This window comes from Sciurus vulgaris (assembly GCF_902686455.1).
Source record: "Sciurus vulgaris genome assembly, chromosome: 5".
Classification (NCBI taxonomy): Eukaryota; Metazoa; Chordata; class Mammalia; order Rodentia; family Sciuridae; genus Sciurus; species Sciurus vulgaris.
Window position 1 is genome coordinate 65,136,631 of NC_136465.1, and position 16,436 is coordinate 65,153,066.

The window sequence follows — 16,436 nt, forward strand, 5'->3', positions numbered from 1 at the left end:
TCTCATTTTCATCATCTTGAAGAGGGTTGAAAATTCTTACCCTGTTCCTTCTCCAAAGGCAAGCTGCATGGGAGACCCAGACTCTGTGCATATTGATGTTTGCCCAGTCCTCTTTTTTTTCTAAGGGTATCCAAGTTTCCTGGTAGACAATCCACAGACGATGCCAAGAAATGCCCAAGTTTAAAAAAGTAATAAGGGCAAGGAAAACAGAAATATGAGGATATCTCCATTAACAAAATTCTGTGGATGTGTGTGGATGTGTGTGTGTGAGAGAGAGAGAAAGAGACATTGATTGTACTTGGAACAAATCTAGAAGTGGTAATCTAGTCATTTTTGGATTAAATAAGGTATCAATTACTTTACTATGTAGCTATCCAGAAATACAATACTCTTGGCCAGATACTTTTATATATGTCATCTGTGAATGGAACACTAGTCTTCCCATTTTTCTGATTTGGAGAATTACTGTAATTCACAGACATCAATGTGACTGCAGTTTTTATGTAGAAAACAGGGAAGAAGAAATTTCAACTCATCTTTTTCTCAGGACAAAATCCTCATTGTCATCATGCCCTCATGTTAGACAGAATTGGGTTTAAATTCTGGCCGTGGCACTAATTAGCTATGTAACCTTGGAAAGTTTATTAACTTCACTATATTAAAGCCTTATTATGGGCTGAGGTTGAAGCTCAGTGGTAGAGCACTTAACTTGCAAGTGTGAGGTACTGGGTTTGATCCTCAGCACCAAATAAAGATAAATTAAAAAATAAAGATATTGTGTCCATCTGCAACTAAAAAATATTAAAAATAAATAAATAAATAAAACCTCATTAGGATCTTAGGAGGATAAGACATATACTGATGGGTTTTCTCTTCTCCTCCGCGCTCCCCCCCACCCCCCCGCCTCTGTTCCTTCTTCTTGTTGCAAACAACAGAAATAGTCTCTTGGACTAACTTTGGGGAAGGATGGAAGAAATGTGTTGGAATGCTGTGAAATAGCTCATTTAAATGATAAGTTGCGCAGCTAAGAAGATCTAAAGAATAGAGACAATAACTGCTTTCCTTCTCTGGGGTATTTTTGACAGGATGAATCAGCTGTGATCATTTTCAGTTCTTGTGTGGCTCTGTTTAACACTCAAATTTCAAGAAGAGAGGTCAAAGTGACCAAGGTTGTCCCTTAGAGAGGCACAAGACACCTTGATCCACATTCCCACCAGGCTACATGCAGGTCCTTGGTGCTGAGCAGCAGGGTACCTGGATGCTGGGTGACCAAAAGCCACAGATGTCCATTAGGAAACTAAGGTAGTTAAACGTCTCAGCCCAGGACTCAGAACACATCACCTCTGGCAAGGCATCAATTTATATCATTCAATTACAGAGTAACAATGAATCCTGAAATGCTACCTGTGTGTGTATCATGTAGTACACATGTAGAAGATGATATTTCAGCATTCTGGGATGAACTGACAAAGTGATCCTCCAGGAGACTGTTTAGAAGACTCTGGCTACCTCAAACCTTGCCTGGCAGCCCTGGGAGCTGAGAGCATCACTATATAACACTCGTTAAGTGACAAATCAAGAGGCAAACTCAAGTTTATATAATAAGCTTCAGCCTGTCATTGCCTAGTTTCAGCTTTGCTGAGGTCCCTCTTTCCTCCTCTGAGGGCTTTTTATTTTTGGTAGTGTTGTGTTGAGGATGGAACCCAGCACCTCTGGCAGGCTGGACAAGCACTCTACCACTGAGCTACAGCTCTAATCCTCATCCTCATTCCCAAGTTTTCTGTGAAGTTTCCCAGCAGGCAGGGGTTGGAGAACATAGTGGTGTCTTGGCTTTTGCTCCACTGATGACTGACAGCTCTCTTATGTCTACTTTTTCCTGAGAGGTTTTGTTGTCAGAAATTCAAGATTTTTAGGAACTAGAAGTAGTTTCTTTATAAGGTTAGGGACATCTGGCCCAAGAAGCCCACACTATCTTAGAGGTTTTATATTTCTACTTCCTTGTCAATTACGGTAGTGCTGCCTTATTAATATATACAGGGTAGGTTTCCAAGCAAGGTGAAAGACAATACTGAGGACCGGTGATCACAGAGGTGGCCTGAGGACCTAAAAGACCATAAAATCTGGAAGAGATAAGAATGTTTTCCTCAACCTCTTTTTCTGTTTTTGTTTATTTGTTTTGTTTTGTTGGTGGTGGGACAGCTGTTTTGAAACCATATTTACCTTTTATTTTTACAAAAGTGTGCTCCATACTTTATCCTCTTCTAAAACGAAAAGGCTCAAATAAACAAAAAGAGGATAACTTCTTTGTGGGCTTTTTTGTTTGTTTCATTTTGTTTTTATTTTTTTCTGTCCTGCTGGGGATGAAACCTGTGCATTCTAGGCAAGCACTTTACAGCTAAGCAACACACCCTCAGCCAAGATTATTTCAAGAGATTCAAATCCTTATCCATCCCTCTATTCATACAAGCTAGTATTTATCCTTTCAACTTCTTTTTCCTTCTAACCTGCCACCCATCCTCCCCCAAGGGCAATCAGGTGTTTTGAAAGGTTCTAACTAAGGAGCAGTAGGAACTGTGCTTATTCTTTGCAAGTGGGAACTAGGACAAGAAGAGTCTCAGTTGGGATACCCTTCCTTTTCAACTCTCCATGATGAAATCCTATTTCTCTTTGAAGGGACTATTCAGCCATTCCTTCATAATTTTTCCCTGATTATTTAGATAGAATCCTTTTCAATCTCCGGAGTAGCACGTTCTAACTTGCAAGAATTCTTACTTTCTTATTTTCTCTGTATATGGTGATCCTTGAGGTCAGACCCTCTGTCTCATTGTCCTTGATACAATTCTCAGTGCCCAGACAGTTGCCTTGTCTATCAAAGAAACCTAGGGATAAATGAATGAATGAAAACGAATCAGAGGTTTAAATCATATAACAGTTCACATGATCACATTTGGGAGAAAGAGAATTTGGGATCCTGTATATGACTTTACTAAGTTTAGATAAAGGAAGGCTTTACAACTTTTCCTTCTCTATAAAGGCCAATCCACTTGGATGATGTGCCTTTTCTTCAATGTGAAAGTACTGATTTCTATGCCAGGGGTTTTAAATTCGTGAGTTTCATCCTGAGGCTTTATCAGGGCATCATCTATCAGTATTCCACTTTCTAAATGTGCAGTATCATATGCTTTCTCTGCCCCTTCCCTTCTCCTTCCCTCCTCTTTCCCTCAGTTCCTTTCTGTTGTTTTTTTCTTCTTTCACAATTGAAAACATAGCTGTGTAAAACAGTCACATTCAATTGGGTGGAACTCGACCTTTGCCACATGTAATTTTGAAGCTAATGTTTTTAATTTTATGAGTAATCTGTCTGACCAAGTAGGATTGGAAACACTTGGTTAGATTCTTTCCAAAAGGAATCAGCTGGGCACGGGTGGCAAATGCCTGTGATCCCAGCTACCCAAGAGGCTGAGGCAGGAGTATCACAAGTTGCTAGGTCAGCCTCAGCAATTTAGGTAGACCCAGTCTCAAAATGAAAAAGGTTGGGGATGTAGCTCAGTGGTACAGCACAGCTGGATTCAATTCCACTGACCACACACACATACTTACACAGAAACACACACATGAACATGCACACAAATAAAAGAACCAATCACTAGGTTAGTTTACTTGAGTTCTGCATATATGTAGTATTTAGTCCTGTCTGATATAGGGCACAGAGACTTTATGACCTGTGTTCAGAGACTCTAAGCCCTGTAGGATATAAATACATATATAAAATCATGTGTATATAAATTTTTCTGAGCTGGAGCTGCATATGAAGATAAACATCTAGAAAAAAACAAAATCCTGTTGGCAAAATTTGCCAAGTTTCCTAGAGACTTTCAAAAACCCCAGTCAGAGTTGGTTTAGGGAAGAGTCTTCCTGCAAGTTATAACAGGACTCTAGGAATTTCTCTTTTGATGACCATTATGATGTGGTGGTTCTATATTTTATTTTGCAGTGACTTTAGCGACTAGAGATTTCTTCCACAAAGTCCTAATTTATTTTTTTCCTGCTTTTGCAACATAGATTTTCTGGCTCTACACAGCATACATATACCAATGAATTAGGGGAAACTCCTCTCAAATTTTTGTCATTGCATTATGAAAAATTGATGCAGAAGAACATTTGCAATTTTGTCAAGTTGCATTTTAATTTCCTTTCTGCTCACAGGATGAAACTTGCAAATCAGTAAGGAACTAGTTAGAAAGTAAAAGATTACTACTTTCTTAAAATCTGTGAAATGTTAGCCTAGAGATAAACTCCAGAACCCAGGATGAAATCTTGCAGCTCTTCAACACCCAGTCCATGGATCCCCTCTGCTTTTCTGCAGCAGGCTGGGTTGGCTCCAAACCAGTCCTTCCATATAGAAGGTGTGCAAAGACATCAAACCTGTCTTGTCCTATGTCTTCAAGAGGTCTCTATAACAATGGATGCCACTCTGAAATCAAATTTGTTCCAAACCACTCTGCTACTGCTTCTCCTCTCATATCCTATGGAGATAGGATGGACATCTGCGCCTGTCCAAGGCAGCTTGGGAGCCTATAGGCCACAAATAGCTTGGGATTTCCCTGGAGGTACTTTGAAGCTGAACACCTCTGAGGGTCATAATGAACTGAATAGATGGCAGTAATTGGTGTGATATTTGGAATGCTTGGAAGGGAAGGACTGACCTTCATAACTCAAAATGGCTATCAGTAGCTCTCATAGCTAACTGCATTCACTTCAAGTCCAGAGAGGAGTTGTGGTAAATTCCATCTAAACCACACTGGGAATAAGGAGAGTAGTAAAGCCTTCACTACACCACAATAATTAAAACAATTAGATAATTTTTTCATCTATCATAGTGGCAAAGATAACAAAAGAAGAGAAATACTCAGGATTGGTGAGGGTTCAGACAAATATCTCCATTTTACATTGATGGTAGGAATATAAATTGGTATTAACTTCCTGAAAAACAATTTGGCAATATACATGAGGTATTTTTTAAATGTGTATATCCTTTGACCAAGCAATTCTATTTTTAGAAATATTAGGAAATAGTCATAGGAATATATAAACATATACATAGATAACCCTTGAAGCTACATATAATAATTAAAAATGAGAAATAATGACCAAAAGTGAAATCTTGGTTAAATAATGTAAAGCATAGCCATATGTTACACCCATTTAAAATAATGATTTCAAATAATATGTACTGGCATGGAAAAAGTCTTAGTCCTTTAACTGTAGGTTGCAAAGCAGAATGGTCAAAAAATTTTAAGAAGGTCTGTATAGAAAAAAATCTATGTACACATGTTCATGGAAAAAACACAGGAAAATATATATGTCAAAATAATGACAATGAAGCTGGGTAAAGGGACATATGCCTGTAGTCCTAGCTACTTAAGAAGCTTTGGTGGAAGGATAGCTTAAGCCCAGGAGTTCTAGACCAGCCTGGGTACAAATCAGGATCCTGCCTCAAAAAACCCAAAACAACAAACCACACACACACACAAATGGGATGGAATCCTGTCCCACATTCTTTAAGGCACTCAGGCTGACTCATCCCTTACCAGAGTGGGTCTGATGTTTATCACCCTTATCCACTCAGGAAGTACGTGCTTCATGGGTGATCCACAGGATAACCACACAATCTGACAGTTCTTTGTTCGTAGAAAGTGCCCTGCAAATTTTTGAGTCCATAAATAAAATGCCCAGATGAGCAGAGGCATTTTAGAGCTCTCTGGGGATGAGAAAAGACAGGCAGGCTCTGAGAGTGAAAATTAACTGGATTGTGCAGGACTGGGACCAGCAAAGAGCAATTCAGGAGTTGGCTTCAGAATTACTTTGCTCAGGCTTCTTAATCAATATTAACTTTGTTATTCCCACACAATTTTGCTAGTTTGTCCACTCCTGTGAGAATTTCAACAGTTTGGAAAGAATGAAGTCATTAGTCCAGTCAATATTCTCAGGGCTGTTTTACAACTGCCAGTGGAACAGAATATTTTACTAAACAACAAAATAGAACTTCCAGGAGCTAGTTGGCAGAGGTACTGCACATGGAAGTCCCTTCCTCATGAACATGGGGCCCATTTAATAGTCAAGCATTCTAGGCAGTGGGAGCAATTTTTGTTGCCTTTTGCTATTGAATTTGCCAATGTGTCAAAGACATAGGCTCATGAGTAGAATATGGACAAGAAACCAGTGGAAACAACTATCTATGCTTCTCACCCTTAATAGAAGTCTTTCTTGTTTTTTGCCCACTGTAAGCACTTCTTGTACCATACTTCCTGAAATTCCATGACATAGGTCTTGCTATTTTGTACTTATTTCCTTGTTGCTTACAATTGTTGTCTAGTTGTTACACAAAAAGTTTATGTTCACTTAGGGAATGGAGATTGCAGTGGAAAACAAGCCCCATTATTTACCAGCCTTCTTACCTTGGCCAAATTGATCAGCCTCTCTGATCTGGAAACAAATTTCTACTAACTCTCCACACATGATCGTTTTGAGACTCAAATGATATTACAGGTATAGAAATGAAGGTAAAACACAAGTATATAACACCATCTTTTGTATGGAATGCAGCAGATTCTTGATTAGGGGACAGAAGGATGGGGATGCAGCTCAGTGGTAGAGGGTTTGCCTTACATGCATGAAGTTGAATTCCCAGCACCTTCCCATCTCCCACCAAAAAATTAGAAGACAGTGTTTTCTTTCAGAGTTAAAAGGGTGGGCACTAGAATCAGACTCTGTGTGCCCCTGGGCAAGTCAGCTTCTCTAAGCTTTTATTTTCTCTCTGGGAGAATAATAGTACAAATGGGAAAAATAATGAAACTTCTTAGAGTTGATATGAGGGTGAAATGAAATAATGTACACAAAGCACTTCCCAAAAATACCTCATACATACGAAACAGTTAATAAACATAAGCTGCTATTGCTGCAGCCATATACTAGTGAGAAAAGGAAGTATGTCAATAAGGAATGCATATTGGGGCAGAGAGCATGTAAAATTATAGGAAGGAGGGCAGAATAGAAATGGGAGCTCTTATATGCCAGCAGCTTCTGGTAATTAATCTGGAAAGGCTACATGGAGGAATTAGACTCTCTGGAACTCTTTGGACAATAGAAGGAAGATGAGTGCTCTGGCTTGGAATGGTGCTATTAGAAAGGATATATCTTAAAAATCTATTATAGGTTGATAGGAGGTCGAGTGACCAGATGATAGAGGTTGAAAAATTAAGAAATAAAGATAGTAGAGTTGATCTGAATCTTGGTAGGCAAAATGTAGGCCCAGCTCTAAAATAGAGTAGGCCCCCAAAGAATGCAGTCTAAATTTGACATAAAGTGTGACTGAAAGCACAATTGGCCATGCATAGTTGAGTTATAGGCTGAGAGAAGGACAAGTACTTTAGCAACTCTAATGAGGGCTGACTGGTGGAATCTGTTGCTGAAAGAAGGAATTTTGGACAATTCAATAGGCAAAAAAAAAATTAATTGAAGCTTTCTCTGATTATGAGGAGGGAGAGAGAAGGAAGGGAAAGAGTTGACACTTGAAGAGCAGAAAATAAGATATTTGGAAGTGTCTGTATCCATAAAAAAGAATGATTTTCTTTAAGATTTTCCCAGAATGAACACTGAATTTGTCTTTATAAAAAGTGGGGTTGATCTTCTGTCTATAAAAGATTTGTTGTCAGATAGTCTACTTATTTTCAATCAAAGTTCTTTAAAGATGATAGATCATGCCTGAAATTATAGACATTACTAATCCTGTGAAAAGGATTATAGGATCATAAAATATGAGAAGGGTCATCAGAGATCAACTGTGGTCCAATACCATCATTGAACTAGATGAGTAAATTGAGGCTGAGAGTTGAACTTACTTACCTACCCAAAGTCTTGTAGATGTATCTGATTCAGTTGTATTATATTTAATTTTAACTCTTTCTTCTCCCAAATTGAAGTTCCATTACTTTGTTTCCCCTCTGGATAGGTTCAGGAAGAAAATTCAAGTTTTTTTTTTTTTTTTTTCATAGCAACTACTGAACAACAAACAAGTCCCCTTTAAATGCATCCTCTCCTCTCCCCATCTGGCAGGCTTTGATATGCCCCTCTTGTTTTTCCATTGGCCATTTTGTGTGGCTTCTCGCCCTCTTCCAAGATTCCCAGCCAATCATCTCTTCCCTCTCTCCATTCCCCGCAGGCCTTTGAGGAATGTACCATATGGACCGTGAATGGGGGTGGACAGGAGGAAGGGAGTGGCAACAGCTCCACTCCTTTATCTTTTATATATAATCTATGAGACCCTGATAAAGCCCGAGGTTGGAGATAGCCACAAAGTTTTGAGGACCAGATCCCGTGCCAGCTGCAGAGACTCACTGAGCACAGTCGCCCCCGGGGCTAGGGTCCGGTGGTTGGCCCTGGAGGGCCGCAGCCCCCGCCTTCCCATGTGCCCGCCCAGTCACCGGCGGCGGCGCCGCTGCTTCTGCCGCAGCGGCTGCTGCCCGCGCTGGACGCTCAGAGCTGGCGCTCTAAGCTACTGAGCTGCTGGTCCGGGAGAGGACTGGGCGGCCCAGCCGGCCACGAGGACGCCGGCGCCGGGGGACACACCAGCATGAGGCGGAGGTAAGGATTGGGCTTCGAGTCCTCCACCACTGGCCTCAACGGTCCCGGGGAACCGCATCCCACCCACGTTCCGAGCTCGGGGTTTCCCGGGCCCGGGGCCCGGCGCGTCGGGCTGCTCTGGCGAGAGTGACTGCAGCGACCGGACATGTGGCTGAAGACCTCCCACCTGGGCCGCCCATAGGATTGCAACCCCTAGGTGGCTCTTGGCGCCTCCTTCTGGCGTCCCCTTCCAGCCCTTTTACTCACGGAGTGGCAGTGGTTGCGGGGAAACCCCTTCCTCGCGGGTCCCACCCTTCCCAGCCCCTGCCCTTGACCTCCGGGAGTCGGATGTTAGGTCAAGTTCGGCGGTGCGGGTCGCACAGTTGCAGGTTAGGCGGGCACTGGGGGAAGCCATGGGAGGCTTCCAGCTTGTTGTGGGAGTATTGGAGAGTGGTTTGGGTTTGATGCGTGTGGGGGAGACTTTTGGCAAGAGGTTGTGGGGATAAAGATCATTCATCGTAAGCAGGGTCCAGAGTTTGGGAAGGGACTGCGTATCTCCCTGTGGCTTCTGAGAAGTTTCCCAGCTTCCAGGGGGTAAATCCTCTCTGGGTATACCTGATGTGGAGCCTGGCATGAACTGTGTGGATTGCTGAGGTCGTTGTGGCAGGTGGCCATGAGCGAACACAAATTTTCTGTTGATGGTGAACTGAATGGTGTGATGGCAGCCACTGAGGCCTCTTATCTAAGGGCTGCCCCCTTTCCTTAACTGCCTTAGAAAGTAGTTAACACTGTTGGGGGTCTCCATGGCACACTGGAAATTCCTAGTTTAAAAATCAGGTTGAGGAGCCCTACACAGATCTAACACTTGGGTGGTAACAGAAAGCCAGATGTGGCGGCCAGTTGCAGGTTTCTGGCATCTTAGCCTGGCATGGATGGCATCATCTAGCTCTTTCATAAGTTTGTTGGGAAGAAGAGGTCCTTCAAGTCCCCTGCTCCTGGGCATGGCCTCTGTACCTCATCCTATTAGGGGGCATAGACCAGTCCTGTATCTTGGCTAATTTTTCTCTGGAGTCTGAATGCAGAGAATTTCCAAGAATACAAATCACATTTGTGTTCTTTTAAGGTTGGTGTTGAAGGCAAACATTAATTATGGTTTACATGAAATGGATTAAAGCAGAGAAATGGAGATGAATTGTGGATGGTGTTTTTTAGTTTCTTTTTAAAAAAGTATTTTAAAAAATTTTAAGTGAGATGTAGAAGTAGAGAATGACACTTAAGTTTAAATAGCAGGACACCGGTGTGTATTTGGTCCCATCTGACAGTTTGCTACATAGACAATAATTTAGGTTGATGACTTATACCCCAGTGCTGAGAGTGAGTTAGATTTTATGGTGAGAAAGACATCTTATTACAAATTACTATTGCTAGCAGGAACGTGTCATCTTCTCTTTGCCTGGCCATACAGATGTGGGTTCATTGTTGTGGTTGCCTTCTCCTGTGAGCACATCTCTAAAGGGCCTTTAGGAGGATATTATAAATTCCACAGTTGATTGTCGTATGTACTCATGTCAGAAAATTGACCAGGTTATTTTAGACTAACAGTGAGTTTTTCTTGTTTTCCAGGTTATAAAAGTTTGAAAGCTTTTTTTTGATAATGTATTAACTAGCATGAGTTAATTTCAGAATTATAAGAAAGATGTGTTTGGGTGTTTCTCTTAGAATCTTTTAGAACTTGGACCTGGTTCCTCAGCCAAAGCGCCTTTTTGTGGTTATAACCCTAACATTTTGAAATGTCTTAAAACTTTACTACCAGGTGGAAACTTTTCCCCCCACCTGAGATGAGTGATGTTTAAGAGAAAATGGCCTTTGGAGATAATGTAGGGAAAAGTACTTAGCATACTGCTTGGCATATAGTTAGTTAGTATTCAGTAATAAGTGAATTTTTCCTTTTCTCCTTGGTTTTGGGAGACCTGTTGTGGGGATGATGAAATTGGATGCAACTTTTATTGTCTGTTTCCTTAGTAATTAGAAAGAATAGTACTTCCCCCTTCCTATGCTAATCTCCAGTTCTCCTGGTATTTAATAGTAGGTTTTAAATGGAACTCACATCTCTGGACCTAGAGGTGAAAATCAAACAAGGAAAAATTGAGGTCTTCCTCCTGGTTTATGTGTGGCAGTTTTAAAGAAAGGACGGTTGCATGCCCTAGAAGTCTTAATACCACTCAGTGCAGAAGAAGAAATGCCCAAAGTTGACCCTTTTTTGGGGGGTCAGTTTAGTAGTCTTCCTGGTGAGGGTATTGGTTTGACATATCCAAGTGGAATCAAAACCAGTATCCAATTTCTCCTGGAACTGGCATCTGAGAAGTGGCCCAGGATGGTAGAAGTTGGACCAGTAGGCAGGGAGGGGTAGACTCTTAGCTTTCATGAACTTTACTTCTGGTCTGGGCTCTGCAGGGAGCAGCTGTTTAGCTCCTCCTAATTATAAGAGGCCCATGTGAACAGATTAAAAGGCTATCAGACCTAATGTTCCTGAAAATGTAAGAATTATCTTTGATTTATAATAATGGGTATGGCATTTGAATATTAATTACACTGGATTTACTTATTGCTCTTTTCTCCTAAGTGAAATCTTTTTCATCATCTAGTATCTCATTGATTCTTATTTTGCTCTGAGGTCATCAAGGTTTAGTACAGTTTATTATTCCCATTTTATAGATGAAGAAATGAAGGTGACATGTTATGCTCTAAGTTGCAAGTGAATTGGTCCCTGAGCTAGAAGTTGAATTGGATTTTCCTTCTTATATTACATTTCATTGATACCTTTGGAGGAAAACACACATACCCACATCTTAGGGGGAGGGTGCTGAAAGACTTAAAGAGACCAGACTGTTATGCTTTTTTGATTATTAGATGGCTAAGAGTGTATATCTAGGTATGGTATTTGAACCTGTGCTAGGTGCTTTGTGTACACCACCTAACTTATTCCTTGAATAATATACAAGATAGAACTGCTTATCCCCAGTTTTACAGATGACAGATGTACTCAGTGAGGTCTCAGGACAAGGGAGTGAAAGTAAGTGAGAGCCTTGACCAAGAGCAAGGCTGGAGCTCAGACCTGTACTTTGTGATTCCAAAGTGTGTCTACTCAACCCCATGCTTTAGTGGTGACTAATGAGCAGATCTCAGAGTCCCTAACACCTGTTGCTGCTACACTTTCTGGGTCTGATGTTTGTGGGTGGACCAGAGCTTTATTTATCATTGCAGTACAGTTTTTACACTTTGGTTTTTTCCTTTGCAAGAAACATTCCTCTATCCAGGTGGGTGGTCATTGCTTTAAAAAAATAATCAGAGCTGAAAAGTCATCTCTCTTTGTAGAGTGTGAAGTATTTAATAGAACCAGATGGGAGGATTAGGACTAGAGACAACTGAAGTTGGTCAGAGGACATTAGGGATGTTCCAACCTAGAGGCCATCTATAGCGCCCACACTTTTTTTTTTTTTTTTTTTTTTTTTTAAAACGTTAGATGCTGGTTGAAATTGTAAAACTGGAGATGCAGCACTTCTGCTAAAGTCTTTGAGGTAAATATAGCTTTTAGTTTCTAATTTTGGATGACAGTTGAAAATCTGATGCCTTTTTGATCCTTTAACTTCCACAAATAATGCAGCACTTTGTGGGAATGAAGGGGATGTTTTTTTGGAAATTTACCCAAATTCTTTGTGGACTTCCCCTTCCTTCTAATCACCCCTTTCTGTCATCTTTTGTTCCACTTCTTAGAATTCCACTCTGGTCCTGTGGAGTTGGATGGGGTGGAGATAGGTGTCAGACCCTTGGGTTCTTGGATATACCAGTGGGTAGAACAACATCCCTACCCATGTGGGACTCAGTTGTACATGGCTGTTTGCTTGGGGATTATCTTTAGATACCCAGGCACCATTATCTAAAAGCTGGAAGGGAGAGCAAGGAAGCAATTTCCCCAGACCCTGCAATCCACTGACTGTTTGTCATTTGCAAGGTGAAGTTGCCACAACTTAAAAAAAAAAGGATCATCAGATTAAAGAATGGAGAAGAGAAGTAGGGCTATCCTTTCTTTAAAACTGCCACACATAAAACAGTACCTTGGTGGAAGAGGAAGGAGTAAGATCCTTGGCAAGAACAGTCAAGCCTTTTTCATGTCTGTCAAACCCAGCTCTCCTCTGCAGTGCCTACCTCTGTGACTGAGATAGGAGTGAATTTGTGTGGTGTGTGACTGATGTCCAGCAGAGGAGTCTTTCTACACTGGTGTCTATTTAATTGTATATTCAGCGAAGGTTTGGATCTGGTTAACTCTTGGTTGAGACCGATAGTACAACTGAGTAGTTAGCTAGTAGTTAGTAGATTTTCCTTACTGCTTTAAAATAAATAATATAAAGACAAAGTGAAACTTTGATTGGTCCCAACCTCTCTCCCACCCTTGCCTATGTTCTCTTGCAGATTTCAGTGTAGAGGTGGCTTGAGGTCCAAGAGACCTTCTCCATATCTCTCCAACTCTGGGGAGAGGGACAGGAAGAGCAAAAGTACTTACTCCCAACACCTGTAGCCCAGAGTTCCTTAGTATTGGCTGTCTCTGGCCACAAAATGTCAACTCACCATGTTTCCCTGCTCTTCCCCTGACTCCACCCGTAAAACTGCTGGTTGTTGAGGACGGTTGGGTTCGTGAATGGGAAAGGGAGAAAGGTGGACAGAGCAGTTTCCCTAGGCTGATGGCAGTTGTGATCAGCAGCAGCAGTGGACAAACAGTGGCAACAGTTGTCTGCGTACCGTCCTATTCTGAGTGCTTATGTGTCGGGACTCAATCCTCAGAGAGTAGGTGCTATTCCCTGTTTCATATACAAGGAAGTTGAGGCATAGAGAGCGATAAAAGGTGGTGGGCTCAATATTCTGACTCAGGTATTTGACTCTGAAGTTGTGCTCTCACAGGGTTGGACAACTTCTATCAGGGCTCTTTCCATCCTGGCACCATTCTTTCCTCTTTTCAGACCCTTCCTCACATCTTCTCCCCTCTTCATTCTGAAATGCTGCAGGAGACATACATGTTGGTTAACTTCATATTCCTTTAAATGTTCCTAGCATATTTCCCAAGTCAGTCAGGAGTATTTCTGAAAAATTTGGAGGGGAACACAGGCCCAGGTGCACTTTCCAGAAGGGTTTCTTAGGACAATATAAGGGTAGCCTGGAACTGTGCCATGGGATTCATAAAGTGTTGAGCACAACCCTGCTTCCAGTAAAGCTGAGGGAATCTTCCCCTTCCTCTGCTTTTTTTTGGCCAGGTTTGGGTTTCTGATTCTGAAGACCTTGAACTCAAACAAATCATCTTTGTTAGCTCAGCTACTTTATGGATTTTTTTTTAATTGAGTCTGTTCAGAGAACCTGCCACTATTTATAATTAATTGGCAAATGAATTTTTGGAATAGAGCTTTTTACCCAGTTTGGCCATGACTGGTCAGTCATTTATTTCCCTTTGAAAAAGGAAAAAGGAAGTATTTTAACTAGTGACATGAATTTGTGTCAGTATGTTTCCAAAACAGGTAGACTGTTCCCCAAACCAGCCTTACAGAGGTCCAGTGGGGAAAAATTAACTTTCTGCCTTTGGTATTTTAAATACCTTTAGACAAGGGGTCTAAGGGACAATTATATAAGAATAACCATAAGAGCTATTATTTACTGAGTGTTATAATGGACCAGACACTGGGACCAAGTACCTTATATGTAAACATTATTTCTAGTGTTCAGATAGGTGTTATCACCCCCACCCCCATTTTATAATAGTGTGACTTCCAGAGAGATTAAGGCCCATATACTCAGTAATTAATAGGCTGGATAACTCCAAATCCTGAGCATTTAATCACCTCACTATAAGATGAAATGTTGAAGGAGGATAGGGGAGGAAAAATACAGTATGAGGCAGGAGAAAATTGAATCAGCCCTTAGGATTTACTGAACACTATGTTTCTAGTCCCAGTGGGGAGGGTGGGGTCCCAAGAAGCCCATCTGCCTTCACCACCCTCATGGAGCCAGGGAACAAAGGACATTTGGAACTTAAGAACTTTAGGAAGTTATGCACTGGGACTTTCAATACAGGTTTATTGAGTACCTACTACATGTAAGGCAAGTGGCATATAATAAAATGGTTTTTGCCTTCAAGAGGTTATCATATTTCTAAGGGGCACAGACACAAATGCAGTATACCATAGTATGTTGTGACAAGTGACTTGACTGGCTAGGGAGCCCTGAACATGAACTAGTAAGTAAGTTTATGCTAACTAACACAGTATTTCTTCTTGGTTCAGTTTTATCTCTTGTGTGTATGATTGAGAATTTTCTATCCCCATGGCTTGTTGTTGCTGAAATGTTTGTATTTTGCAAAAAGCAGATTATTTTGCAGCTCTTCCCTGAGACCCAGACTGTGCACCTTGGTTGCAGAAATAGTTGGGGCTCTCTTGCCTTATCAGTCTGCATTTGTGCCCATCAGCACTGCAGATCTTTTGGGCTGGGTGCTCTTATCCTTGCTGAGCCACTGCTTGCCAAGAGGAGGTACAGGTGTTCTAGTACAGGGCAGTCCTTCCTAGAAGAATGTGCTACCAAGCTGTAGCACCTCTCCCAGGTGTTCTAACTGTGGAACAATGCTGGGCATGGAGGCACTTCATTTTAGCCCTGGGGATTAGATATTACCTTTAGGTCTTCTTTCTAACTCTTGGACCATGTTACTGGGCCTACCCTGACTTCTGAGACTGTAACCTTTTGGTGACATTGGTAGCATTTCTCTGTCTCCTGTCCTGTTCTTTCAAATGGACTATATTTGGAAGCTGATATAATGTAGAAAAAGGACTAGGACCTCTTACTGCTAGGTATGCTTTTGTTTTTGAACCAAAATTGTTTTGCTTTTGTTCTACTTTTTTATATTCCAGAGTGATTTGGATCACTTTGATCAGGTTCATTCAAATAGATATTATTCATATCACCTGGAAATCAGTTAAACATCTTCTGACCTTTGCTCCCTACTGTATTAAATGAGTTGATGCACTTTGTAATCACATTGAGGACACTTTCACATGCTGCTAATGGATAGTTCTTTTCCATCCATAACTGGTGATCCCAGAGAAAGGTTCATTAGCTTAAAGGTGATGTATGGAAATGTGAGTTTACCCTCCAGCCCAAATAAAATAGTATTTTACTACTTGTTTGTAAATGGAATTTTTCACAGTAAAGGGATTTTGCAGCATAATTTCTCTCTAGGAACATAACGCTTCACTTTGTATATATTTTTTATTTTATTTTTAATTTTTAGGCAGTTCTATCTTCCACCACTGGTGGAAATAGCTGTTGTTTTAATCTGCCTTCCTCACTTTGTCCTCCTATGACATATACAGTCTCAGAGACACAGATATTACTGGACTCTGCCTTTGCAGCTTCCCGGGCCTATGTTTGGGCTTGTAGGTATGCCAGAAAGAACTATGTTCTTTCATGGGCTGTCAGTCAGAGTGTGTGTTGGTAGGGCCTGAGTGGCCCAGCCTTTGCTCATGCAGTATTCATTTGCATGCCAGGAGTTGTCTGCACCACCTCCAGCTAGTAGTCCTTCACACAGCTCCATGTGCAGTTTGCTTGCCTTTCATGCTTGTCTCCAGACTCTTTTTGCAAGCTTTTATGAGGTCAAATGCTTGTGCATAGGTATAGAAAGGAAAATCTAGTGTGGTATATAGATGGGTTCCTGATAATAAATGAGGTCAGGGAATTGGCTAAAAACCTCACCTTACATTAGGCTGTGGGAAAGGTGAGAA

At 41.2% G+C, this 16,436-nt stretch overlaps 1 protein-coding gene and 1 long non-coding RNA gene across 2 annotated transcripts in view; one reads left to right on the forward strand and one right to left on the reverse strand.

Moving 5' to 3' along the window:
• Positions 1 to 1,773: 1,773 nt before the first annotated feature.
• LOC306661496 lies at positions 1,774 to 7,998 on the reverse strand. Its single transcript, XR_013763885.1, has 3 exons — positions 7,906 to 7,998; positions 5,592 to 5,701; positions 1,774 to 2,879 (listed from the first exon to the last, which is right to left on the reverse strand). It is a non-coding gene; the product is annotated as an uncharacterized lncRNA (long non-coding RNA).
• A 282-nt stretch (positions 7,999 to 8,280) lies between these two features.
• The window catches only part of MICAL3 (microtubule associated monooxygenase, calponin and LIM domain containing 3), a 203,148-nt gene continuing 194,992 nt past the window's right edge, over positions 8,281 to 16,436 (forward strand). Inside the window, 1 exon segment of the mRNA XM_079140276.1 lies at positions 8,281 to 8,643. The gene's annotated coding sequence lies outside the window, so the exon portion shown is untranslated.